This window comes from Anomalospiza imberbis, chromosome 3 (genome assembly GCF_031753505.1).
Source record: "Anomalospiza imberbis isolate Cuckoo-Finch-1a 21T00152 chromosome 3, ASM3175350v1, whole genome shotgun sequence".
NCBI classification, from domain to species: Eukaryota; Metazoa; Chordata; class Aves; order Passeriformes; family Viduidae; genus Anomalospiza; species Anomalospiza imberbis.
The window spans coordinates 11,800,640-11,813,410 of record NC_089683.1 but is presented as its reverse complement, the minus strand read 5'-3'; the positions used below and the strand labels follow the sequence as shown (position 1 = coordinate 11,813,410).

The 12,771-nt window shown below is 43.2% G+C and overlaps 2 protein-coding genes across 3 annotated transcripts in view; one reads left to right on the top strand and one right to left on the bottom strand.

Moving 5' to 3' along the window:
- The window catches only part of SMC6 (structural maintenance of chromosomes 6), a 283,990-nt gene that overhangs the window by 149,492 nt on the left and 121,727 nt on the right, over positions 1-12,771 (bottom strand). The window lies entirely within an intron of this gene.
- Positions 4,668-12,771, top strand: part of VSNL1 (visinin like 1) — an 85,635-nt gene continuing 77,531 nt past the window's right edge. Inside the window, exon 1 of one of the 2 annotated variants that reach the window (XM_068183419.1) lies at positions 4,668-4,846. The gene's annotated coding sequence lies outside the window, so the exon portion shown is untranslated. Of the gene's footprint in view, positions 4,847-5,576; positions 5,699-12,771 lie in introns of those variants that run through there. The other variant, XM_068183420.1, reaches the window with a different exon arrangement.

Here is a 12,771-nt window from a genome sequence, read left to right as displayed (position 1 = left end):
AAATGAAATATGTCTACGTTTTGTCATTCCTATCCTTCTAAACACCCATTATTTACTTGAAGCTTACATTTCTCAGGTCCAGAATGTCAACCTTTTACTTCTGCTTGAGCAAATGCCTCACTTAAGAAGAACAACTGGAACAGCTTCTGTGGGAAGCAGCCTACTGGAGTGAAACCTGGGCTCATGCCATTTAGCTTTAGACATTTCATTTAGGTGCCTGAACTTAAATATTTCTTTTCTTGCCTCTTGCTAGCCAGGTTCCCAGCCTGAATCACCTTATTACAGTTTCTTTGTATTTTCATTAACATGAAAGAAAATGCAAGCAAATAGATAAGTATTTAGCTATCAAATGTAGGCTCTAAAGTTAGGCATTGCACACACTCCCCAGTTGTGACTGTATTATGCAACATCAGAGATATTGTTACATAAATGGTATTTTCTTTGCATTTCATTCCATGAGCCTAAGAAATTGAAGACTAACAAATGGTCTCATTAACAAAAAACTGAATTATAATTTATTTCATTTGACACAAACAAAGGTGATCTGCACACAAGAAATCACTACATTTCATAAAGAAGAAAAATTTCATTTATTAGTAAAGTAAGTTCATTTTGTTTTATCTGTATTCTTAGGGGCATTATTTTAAAAATGTATTCAAAAATGAGAGATGAAAATGAAAGATAATACATATATAAAAAGTCATTTTTATGCAATGATATATATAGAGCACATTGAAGAAGCAAGACAATCTATAGTCACTTTGAAAGTGATAAAATCAGCCATGCTCATTGTTTGCTGTTGAGCATCAAGAATCTCACCCTTTTCCAACTGCAGTGTGTTGCAGCAGCTTCGTTTAATCACAGAGCCTTGAAGCAGCTCCCTTCTGCCAATCCTTGCAGCCGCATTGCTGCTTTCAGCTCCCCATCTAACAGACAAGTACATCTCAGTGTGCAAAAACTGCACCAAGGGAACACAGAAAGAAGAAAGAAAATCAATCCTTCAAAAGGCCTGGCAGAACATAAAGCATACAGCTAGAGATGTATATATAGACTCAAACTCCTTCTAATGATATTTTTTCTGCTGTTGATTCTTGTAAAATATATATGCAAATATATTCTCAGCAAGTATTGAGCATAAAACAGAGAGGGGAAAATGCAAACCCCAAAATGGTATTCTGCATTTAAACTGGTGTCTGCAAAACAGATCATGCTAAATTAAAAAAAAAAAAAAAAAATCTCATTACCAGTAAGCCACCTGCTGAGATAGTGAGACCTTTCAGAGACTACTGTGACTTTTAATATTGAATTGTCTACAGTGGAGTGCAAAGGAGGGAGAGAAAAAAGGGGAGGAGGATCCTCGATTTCATTAGGTTTTGAATTTCCCTCTGAAGGTGCTTATCTATCTCCCTTGACAACTTAAGAGACCTAGGGCCTCACCTGGCTTCGTTCAAAGATTTAAGCAGCAAGCTGAAGAGATTGAAAGCCTAAAGAAGACCCAGGTAAGGCATGGAAGACTGTAAAAGAGCAGGTACCCACGTTGTTATGCTATTCATTCATAAGTTAAGAATCCTTATATTTACACTGTTCATACTGAGGGTAAAATAAAAAATATACACTTTCAATAGAAAAATTTTGGGTCAGACCGTGACTGCTTTTAAATTGCTGTAGCTCCATTATGAGCATCATGTTATTTAGGTTAAAAAATCATCTGAAGTTGCAATCATTAGTTGGCAACAATAAATTGCATTTGCAAGATCCAAGGAACTTTACAGCCAGGAAATGGAAAATTCTACCATTATCTATCTGGAGAAGCAAGTGTAGTGAATGCAATTCTCCACAGTCTAACATACAATCTTATTTGCCCAAAGGAAAAAACGAATGCTAAGTGGCTGAAAATGCCAATGATCTGAACTGGTAAACTTTTACAGACAACTTACAAAAGCCTTCAGGAATTGCATGCAGTGTAGGACAGCACCATGTAAAAGGTGTCATAATAGCACACACTGGTAATGTCATTATTACCTTTCTAGTGATAACGCCATGAATAGGATAGAGGTAACTTATTAAATTGTTTATCTACACCAAAATGAAGCTTTTTCATGAGAATTTTTGACTAAGCACTAATAATGCAAGTGGAGACGTTTTATATGTATAAACACTTTTCACTGCAGCATTGTTTTGTATTGCATTGTTTCTGTGATGTAGTACATGTAAAAATAAGCCAGTTTTCTAGAATAATACTGTAGAGCACCTCTTGTTTTGGATGAGAATTTTGTTTTCAAGTGCATTTGAAAATGCAGTCTAAGTAAACTGATTTTATATTGAATTACCTAAATGTAGACAGGGAAAGTTTTATATGAAAACACACTACATAGTATCTTCTGTCTTCTGCTTAATCTACACCTTTTTTGTAGCTGATGGGAATTCTGCCATTGAATTCGATTTTTAAAAATACTATGATGTAAAAAAAGTCATATTTAAATGTGTTTTATCCACTTTTTTTAAAACATTTGAGAGTAAGCAAATGTTCAGGTTTTTGTAAAGGATGACCCCAAATGATGGGGAAAGGGGCATCATCTCTAAGTCCCAGTCACACAGCAGACAATCAAGATTAGGCAGCTTTCTACCAGCTGCCTGAAATACTGCTACCTTGGCAATTGTGGAAGAACACAGCAAAACCCAGCAAAGACACCACGTAAATACCGGAGTTTAGAGCCACCCCAGAGCTCTGCACTTCCATTGCTACGCTGCTGCCGCTAGAAAAGTTACAAAGATGAGATGAAGTCATGCAGTAACTGCAATATGGACTAAATCAAAATAGGTCACACAGAATAAATGTTGCATTGTGGTGGTACAAGACAAACTGATAAAGAACTGAGCAAGAGACAGAAATTATGAGGAACGATGCGGTTAAAACTTAGAAGCAGATGTTACAGTACTTTATCTTTCATTATGCTAGAGATGATTATTAATGATCTGCCAGGCCAAGAAAGCAATGAGGTAGCACAATATGAAGATGACAGAAAATAATTTAAATTAATCTGAACAAATAAAACATGAATTTCAGAGATATCCAGTCAAGTGTATCAAATCCTGTTTCTTTCTGCTAAGCCTGGAATGGAACTAAATTTTTAGCATTTTCAGATGGCATTTTTTACAAATCTAGAAAATCAAAACATGAACTGAAGTGAGGGGTGCACTGGGAAATTAAAAAAAAAGTATAAAATCCTGAAATTGCTGCCTTCCACAAAAAAAGTAATTCTGGGAGCAAAATTGGTGACTTTTGCCAACCACAAAAAGATAATCTATGAATTCAATTGTCTACATTTGCAATTTGAAAATACTGTCACTTCCTGTACATTTGTACACATCAGCTTGTGTTATAACTTAATTATTCAGGCATTTCAACTGTTAGTGAAAAATTATTTCCTTCTATCACTTACTACACAATCTTCATGCTTCTCTCTTTCTGAAATAATGAGTAGATAGTTAAAAACAGTCATGGTGTAATTCACTCTTTTTTATATATCATGATTTTGCCTTCCCTTCACCTCCTTGATGTATCCATCTGCTTTCTGCAGTGTTGTGCTTAGGACATGCTAAATATGCTTAATTTATGTAAACAGTCAGTGACAGAGCTTGTCATGCATGAAAGTAAACACCGATGTATGTCTCTGCCTTAAAAAGGACCTACACTTAGATACACGCTGTGCAGTGTCTTGTGAAGGAGCCCTGATCGTTTACTCCTACCACAAAAGCAACTGCTACAGTGACGGTGACAAAAGCGAGGGCAGGCCAGCCTTAACTGGGTTTTATATTGAAGGCCAAGACCAGCTGAATTTCACATTTCAGGGGCTGAATGATGTTTTAAAGCTAAGCTATATAACATCAACTTCCACGATAGCATAAGAAACTTGTAGGCAAGAGCCAAGGTGTAAGCTTGCAATGGAAGATGATGCCTACACACACGTGTGACAGCTGCAGGCGGCTCCGTGCGCGGGACACCGCTGCCTTCACCTTGCACATGAAAGGAACCAGATGGGGATCGGCCTCTTCTCTCCTCCCAGGCAACTGGCTCTATGAGGACATAGTGTTGAGCTGTGCCAGGGGACGTTTAGGATGGGCATCAGGAAGAAAATCTTCACAGGATGGGTGATTAGATAACAGAATGGCCTGCCCAGGGAGGTGGTGGAGTCACCATCCCTGGAGGTGTTAAAAGACTGGACGTGCCACTCGGTGCCACGGTCCGGTTGACAAGGCGATGTTTGGTCACAGGTTGGACTCGATGTTCGCAGAGGTCTTTTCCGACCTAACTGATTCTGTGATTCTGTGATTACCCCGCGCCGCCCGCGCTGCCGGCGCTGTCCCCGCACGCCGGGCGCAGCACGGTTCCACGCGTGGAGCGAAGGAGCCGCCGAGCGAAGCGCAGCCCGCCGGGCAAGGCACGGACGACGCCGGGCACAGCGAGCCTGCGCTCGGCCGTGAGCGACGCCGAGGCCACCCGGCCGAGCCGGCCGCGGTGCCGAGCCCCGCCGGGCTCTGCCCCTCTGCCCGCGCCCCGCGCGGGTCCCGGCCCCGCGCCCCGCCCGCCCCGGGGCTTCCCCCGCTCCCGCCCGCGCCGCCCGGCCCCGCGCGCATGCTCGGAGCGGCGCGCGGGGCGGCGGTCCTGCAGTGCGGGGCGGCGGCGGGCGGCGCGCGGGGCGGAGCGGGGGCGCGCACAGGAGCTGCGGCGCGAGCGGCGGCGGGCGCGCACCGAGGCGGCGCCGCGTGTCCCTCCGGCCCCAGCACCGCGCGGGACCCCGGGCCCTGCGCCCTCCTCCGCACCGCGGACAGACCCCCGCCCGCAGTAAGTGCGGGGAGGGACCGCAGGGGGAAAGGGGGGGATCCGGGCACCCGCGACGTGCGGGCGAGAACCGGCTGCCGGGCTGCCCCGCGCGGGGTTTTCCTCCCGGGAAGGCGGCGGGATGGAGGCGCGGCGGGGCTGAGGCGGGGGCTGCGCGGCCTCGGCGCTGCTCAGCGGTCGGAGATCATCTTCACCGGGAAAGTTGGTGTGCGCGGTCGGTGTGCGGGAGTTGTTCCACTGGCGAGATGGAGGGAAATCGTGCCCGCGGCGATTTGCCGTTAACTGTGGAGAGATGGGACCGAAACCCCCACCGATCCGGATATGAGCACCGACAGCATCCAGAGGAACAGCTGAGCTGTCGCGTAACAATTTGCGCTCGGAAACGCTTTGGTGGAAGAGGGAGTCTGGCGTTCGTGTTCGTTTGAAGAGGGATAGTGAAAAGGACGTGATTTTTTTCCAGTCGGGAAAGGGAAAAAAAAAAAAAAAAAACAAACAAAAAAACCACCAAACCCAGCGCCAGAGCAGCCCTCACAAGGTCATCACACCACGAGGGAGGCAAAAGTGCTCCCGATCCATGCGATCGCTGTATCGCTTTTCTTACTGCCTGTAAGGGATGTTTTTATCATTAATTTATTTAACAGGCGAGGTGTTTGCAGGTGGTAGCGGGGTAGGTGCGGGGCGGAGGTGCCGCGCTCCTGCTATTTACTAGGGCATCAATCGGAGTGAAGATGGAGGTGGGAGGAGATAACAAAAGCTGGTGTGCGATCCTGGGCATCTCCCACACGAAGGCGTGAGAAGGAGGAGGAAAGGAGACGGCAGGAGAGAGAATTTCATTTCCAAAGATCAAAACAAAAGGTGGAGCAGGTTGAGGCAGATCGTGAGCAGCCGGGGCGGAAAGTGAGGGAGGCGATTTCCGCGCCGACCCGAGCGGAGCGGAGTGCGGGGGCCGGGATGTGCGCGGCTGCGGAGGGAGGGAGGGAGCGCGGGCGGGGGCTGTCCGACCGGCGCAACTTTGCGCGCCAGCATCGCTTGGAAATAGGCTGCTCGCACCCGCAGGGACGTGCTGCTTGTGTGGGGCGAGGGGAGGAACGCCTGCCGGTACCCCGAGGGTTTCTTCGCCCTCCTCTTCCATCCCCCGCCGGGAAGGACCGGGTCCTGGCCGCGGGGTGCGGGGGAGCGCGGTGCTCAGCGCTGCGGCGGGGGCGCGCCGCGCCGGGACACCGGGGCTCAGCGCCGTGCGGGCGCTTCCAGAAGGGACCCCAGCACTGCCGCCCTTCCGCGCAGCTCGGTTCCCGGGCACTGCGAGCTGCTCGGTCGCCGCCGCTCGTTGCCCTCTGCAGCGCTGCCCGTGCCGCCGGCTCCCCCGGTGCGAGGCTTTTCCCGCCTGCCCAGAGGTGTCCCCACCCCCCGGAGTCCCCCGCTCTCCCCACTGCCCCCACAAGGGAACGCCTCCCTCCTCCCACCGCAGTCAGGCGATCCCCTTCCTGCGAGAAGCCACTTGCAAGGTTCCCCGCACCCCAACTTCGCATCCCGTCCCCAATGCTAAGAGCCTTTCCTCTGCTGGCTGTTCCCCCCGGCTCCTCCCTGGCTTGCCCCATCCCGGGCTTGCTGCTCCGGCCTCTAGCGTGCGGAGAAACCGTCGGCGATTGGGAGGGAAAGGGGAAGGGGGGGGTTGATGTTATGCAATTGCAGACCCTCCGCTTCCCCGGCCCTGGAGGAGCCTGTTCGGGGGTTTTGGGAGGTGGGACGGGGCTCTCCGCCTTCCTCGGGCGAAGGGCAGCTGGAGCCGGAGCGGGCGGAGCTCCGCTGCCGCGCAGGTACCGCGCTCCCGAATCCTGCACGACCCGGAGCAGTGCAGCAAGGCGGGGAGGGGGTTTACCTGCACCGCCAGGCTTTTCGGCTTTTCGACAAGCAAACGTGCAGATAACAGGGTGGTGAAAACACCCGCCCTTTTCATTAAAATTGAAGGGTGATTGCTTGGGCATTAAACCCATAGCCAATTATCAAAAGGCCAAATACATGAATAAATTCCGTGTTCCTGTACAGAAGATGTTAATGTAACAGATGGATTAAAGAGATAACAGGTACTTCTCCCAACAATTCCGGTGGTGATATATTTTTAGCAGTGTTTTGTTATTAGTGTGCCTTTGGATAGACATTCTCTTCCTTCATATATATGAAAGTTCAGATCTCAGAGGTATTCTTCATAAAGAATAAAAAGATGGACATATTTTATAACCAGAATATGATATGCAACAGATTAATCACACAGAAAAATAAGTGTATGTGGAAGCTCAGTCTCTGTAGAATACATAAGTGTATGCGGAAGCTCAGTCTCTGTAGAATACATAATCACTGTTCCTTTCAGAACGTGTGCTTCCTTGTAGTTGTTTCTGTCACACATTTTCAGAGTCATTAGTTTTCACTACTACCTTATTACTTGACAGAATGCCTTTCCTTTTTAAAGAACATAGTTCACTTAAGAACATCAGTTTGCTTGAAAGATCTTCTTTTACAGTCTTCATACAGCACAATCCATTTCAGGTTTATGGACTGCGATCAATTCTAATTAAAACTTTAATTATGTTTTTCTCCATTCAAACAAAGCATGAAGTAGTCTGGGCTGATGTTGCTGTCAAGGAAAAGTAAGGAAACATGTTCTTCATCTTGATTATGTGTTATCCCTGCCTTTTAATTAAGGACTGAATCTCTAATCTTGTTATTTATCCACAAACTTCTATGACATTGGGCTGCAATATTTAACCAGTCTTCTAGGTTGCCCTGTCTTCTTGACTGATACAAAAGTATACCTGCACACCACTGATTTTTCAACGTGCTTCTTGTTCTGGAACATCCAGCTATTGCCAACAGATCAGTTGTGTCATCAAGCAGCATCTACTCCGGAGTAGCACAGCGTTATGTAACTCACAGCACAGAGCAAATGCCAGAGACGTCTCCGCCGCTGTCGGTCCGGTTGTGCGGTTCTCTGTGTGCCTTCCCCTGCTGTATTGTACCAGAAGAGTCAGAGCTGATACCACCCCACAGCACCAGCCAGAAGGGAAACTCTTCTCTGGCCAGAAACTCTTTTCTAGGCCAAGTCTAACTGGGATGTGATGGGGCAGGGCAGGCTAGGGCAGAGCAGAGAAAATGAGGCTGGCTGTGCAGGATGGAAGCGGTGCAAAGCCGCTGGCTTTGGTGCTGTTTGGAAAAGGTGCCATGTGTCCCAGGCTGTGACATCCTGCTGACTGCAGCATGTCTGGGGTCTAGGGAGATCCTGATGTTCCTTCCAGCAGGGTCCTTCTAGAGAGCTGCAGCACCATTATGCTGCTACAGGCCTCTTGGCTTTTCTTTCTGTCTATACATTCAGTATAGCTGCAGGAAGGATCTAAATCTAAGGGTACAGGTTCCCTTAACAAACACATGAACGTGGTGAACTTTGTTGTGGGTGATTCCATAATTGCTTACATTTCAAGCTGTTGTCCTGGTTCTGTTTTTCGGTTTTGTAATTGTAATGTTATGTCTGTGTGCACAATGGATTCCTAAGCTTTTTTGTATTGTATCTGTGCCTCACGATCCCATTTTAGGTATTCAGTTCTGTCGAACTTTGCAGATTCCCACAGATTTCCAGAATTTTATGTCACTTGGCCAAAAAGTGCTGGCTCATCCTCTAATTGTGAATCAAACAGCAATGTACACTAATTGAAGATGGAGTTAGAAAATTTAAAGTATGGTAGACAGATTTGGTTTTAAAGCCCTAGGAAGTGAAACATGCAGCACTTACCCTGAGCAGCTGTGCTCCTTGTCTGTGATGTTAAACATTGCCAGCACTGGTCTTCATCCTTTTGTTTTTAATAGGTATTGTTTTAGCAGTATGCATTGAGGCTAAATACCCTTTGCTTCTGCGTGGTCTGTAAAGAAGCTTGTTTCCAGGTGGGTTTGACTGCCCACCTGGGCAATCAAATTGCTTTCTTTATCAATTGCTTTAATTTTGTCTTACATTAACAGAGAAAAGCACTGTGTAATCTTCCTGCAGCATTTCTCATGCCTAATTTTGATTCAGACTACTCTATAATGAGCCTAGATCATTTCATCTGTCCCCATTTTCTTTTGGGTCACAATTACTTGCATTTGCACAGCTTTTGCCATTCTCTACATCCTTGGGCTTTTTCTTTCTTCCTTCGGAGTGTAATTTTGTTCTTCTTTTTGTGCATGTTCATTGCGTCTTTGGATCACTTCCCACCTTACCAATTATTTTCTTTGCTGTTTATTTCTTTCTTGGGAAAGAGCATGGTTTACCCCATGGCTTCTCTCCATAGCATTGCTGAAAGCTCTGTGTGATACAGGAATACAGCACCAACAGGGAAGGCTATGAGCATTTGCTGTGCTGGAGGATGTAAGGAACCAGATGGGCTCCCATCACAGGGCGGCGCTTTCTTACCTCAGCTCCAACTACTTGTCTTTATTCATAGAGAAAGAATCTTATGTTTTGACTTTTATGCTATTGGTCTGAGAGTAATAGCTATAAACCTTTTCAAGGAAAATTAAACAGATTATAAAAAGGATATGTGTTCACAGAATGCAAAATCTCGTAGTAGTGCTACAAATTTTTATTGCTTCTTAAGTTATAAAGTGCTAAAATATATATGTATTTTTTTCTTTTTTTTAACTATGTTGATGTTATCCACAGGGTCTCTGCTTTCAAGAGCTTTTCCACATTTGGATGTGAATGTGACTTTTTTCCTGCACATCAATTCAGAATTTTTAAATATAGATTGTGTAGATAATCTTCCTCAAAAGGCTTTGTGATGGTAAAGTGATTTTAAAATTCTTTATCTTCCTACTAAGAAATTCTTTTATCATAATTATCTTAAAAGACCCATTTGGTAATCTCAAATTATCACTTCTCATTATTTCAAAGCTTGTAGGTTCTTGACAAATTCAAGAATGTAGCAAACAGTGTTTTTCAAAACAGTGAAACTGAGAAAGTTATAAAACATTCCACTAATTTTTACAGTCTGGGATTATACATATTACTTCATAGGGTTTATTTCAGGGAGAAAATCTTCAAAAATATCTGTAATGTGTATTCCTTTGTCCTTGATATCATAATTTCAGAACACATCATGTTTAGCTCCTAATGAGTTGAATCAACAAATATAATATCAACCAATGGGATTACTATGGTTGCTCAAACTTTGTACAAGTCAAACTGTATACTCAAAAAGAAAACAAGTTGTGACAGTAATTTACAGAGGTTTTAGACTAATAAATGTAAGGCTCCAAAACTTTTGATGAAAATTACTTTTATTAGTTTTAACTTCTAGCTAAATAGAAAGTTGTATGTTAGAGAAGAAAGCTCTTAGGTTCATAAATGTTTAAATCTACAAGGGAGATTAATGAACATTTTAACCATGTCTAGCAGAGGCCATAGCATTTGACTCAGTGATGCCTTTACTCTCCTTTTACATACAAATTCGGGGGAAGGGAAAAAAGTCAGTCTTGGTTTAAAGACCATGGAGAATAGAAAATACATCTCTGTTCTCACGAAGCTTTTTTAGTAATTAATTTTCCTTAGTGTTAAAATGTGATGGTTCTGGACTTAATTATGACTTCTTGAACAATCAATCCCCAATGCATTTAAAAAAAAATCTTAAATAGATCAGCTGTTGAGCCTAGTGTGTGTAGAGTACCTATGACTTGATTTTAATATCTGAAATAATTTCACAGAGGTAATATGTTACTGAAATTTTATTTTTTTAAATGAAAGCTTAGTGTTCCACTTTATAGAAAACATTTTTACTCAAAGTAGATATTAAGTCATTCACTGTAAGATGGAATCAAATAGCAGTGAGGAGACATGAATATTATCCATTTTGTGAACTGCATTTGAGAATATATGTGGTTTAATCAGACTTCATTCAGAATGGAGTAGTCTAAAATTAGAAACTGTTTATAAAAGCTCTTACAATACAGCATATTTCTCTGTACTCTTATCTGCTATATTTAGAAATACAAAGTAACTGAAGACTCTTAGAGAATGACATATGAGATATTAGTAGTTAGAATTAAAATGCTTTTGTTTTTTTAGTAGAAGTTGGTATATAGAGAGGAAAAAGTTAAGATTTTCTAAAGTTAGTGAAAGTGAACATTTTAAAAAGTTTTTAGCATTGAAAATAAAATCAGCTTATATAATGGATAATGCTGCAAAAAGTTATTAGTGCAGTTACTGTTAACATCCAGCACATATCCAGTCAATTTCATTACAATGTTCTTTCATTACACCAGAATATATACTATTTTTAAGCAGTAATTTTTCCTTTTAAATATACATTTTTAAAAGCATAATCTGTGAATGTTCTTGAAATTTGTGTTTTGAATGGCATAAAAGGCTTTTAGTTTGGAGGATTGATAACCTGAAAAGTGGTTTTGGTTTGATGCATGAAACATCTGATGATACTGATGATTTTTGCAAACCAGACTGACTCGTACAAAAGGACTGCATCTTCAAATGTCTAACAAAGTTAGATCTGGGTTTTTTTTGGTTGTTGTTTTTTGTTGATTTTTTTTTTTAATTTTGTTGTTTTGTTGGGGTCTGTTTGTTTTTTTATCTGACTTGGATATGTCACATCAACCACATTGTAAGGTTGAACAATGCTTAACAAAGAGCTCCAGTTGACTCGGATCTGTTCCCTGCCATCTGTGCAGAATGAGAAAATTTAGAAGAATAGTATGAAATCAGTATGTTACATGTTTAACCTTGTTAAAACTTTATATCATGCATCCTTAAATAAAGAGAGTCAAATAATCACAAACTGTTTTTTTCCATATGCATAAATATTCTTGCCTCCTTCTGTCAGTGAAATCCTAACAATACACCACTATTACTAAAATGCCAAAGTGTTTAACAGAAGTAGCTTCTAAGACTCCTTTTCCTCCTCAGGTATGGTAAGAAAACCACAAAGTAGCCTTGATCATTCTTCCTAAATAGGTTTTGTTTGCAAGAGTTGTCCCCCACACTGGGTGAGTTCTTAGCTATTTAGTTCAATGGCTATTGTTTATTCATTTTAATTCCTCTTTGGGAAAATAGGAGGGTTGGAAGGGGCCGTGATGTTTTTACATTTTTCTCACGTGTCTGCCACAAAGAGGTGCTACTGGAACACAGAGCAGTAAGTAACACTTGTTTCTACATGGTTTAATAGATGAACATCACTCAGTCAGGCTTCCCACTCTGTTGTATGAGAATGTAATCATAAAGTGTCAACAGGTTCTAACTGCCTCATGTCTTATCTCATCCTTAGCTTTTACTGATCCCTTTTTCCCTCCCTCTCTGGCTCTGCTTCCTGTCTTTGATTCTGCTCCAAAGTCTCCTGTTGCCTATGAGCTTCCCTCTCCCTGACGATACTGGCTGAGCTGTTTAACCATGGTGGATGCCTCCTTCATCTTGCATTTTAGCTGTGGTTTTGTGTTTGTTTTTTAAACTGTGAGCTTTATAAAACAAGGATCTGGCCGTTGCATATGTTCTAGAAAGTGCAGCTGTATGTACAGTGCTATAAGGGTAAATACTTTTATTAGAATTCTAACATAAAAGATATATACTGTGCCTACAACCTGTGCAGAAAGATAGGGTGCATGTAGAGGGATTGAATGGAGTGTCTTTGAGCCAATCCATGCCTGGTAGCAGCAACTGGGTTTGCCTCCTGCAGAGCTAATTAGGATACGTTCATACTCATTCTGCTTCCCCCCATGGGGCTGTTCCGCAGTGGCAAAGCCAGAGAGTGGAAAGCTGGCTGAGGCACATACTGTTCCCCAGCTCTTGGGCTGCAGTGTAGATATACCCTAGAATATGTCCTAAACAGCTGTATATAGATCTATATTGTATATAGATATCTCTAGATATGTCCAAGGTATCTGGAACTTTCAAAGTGAAG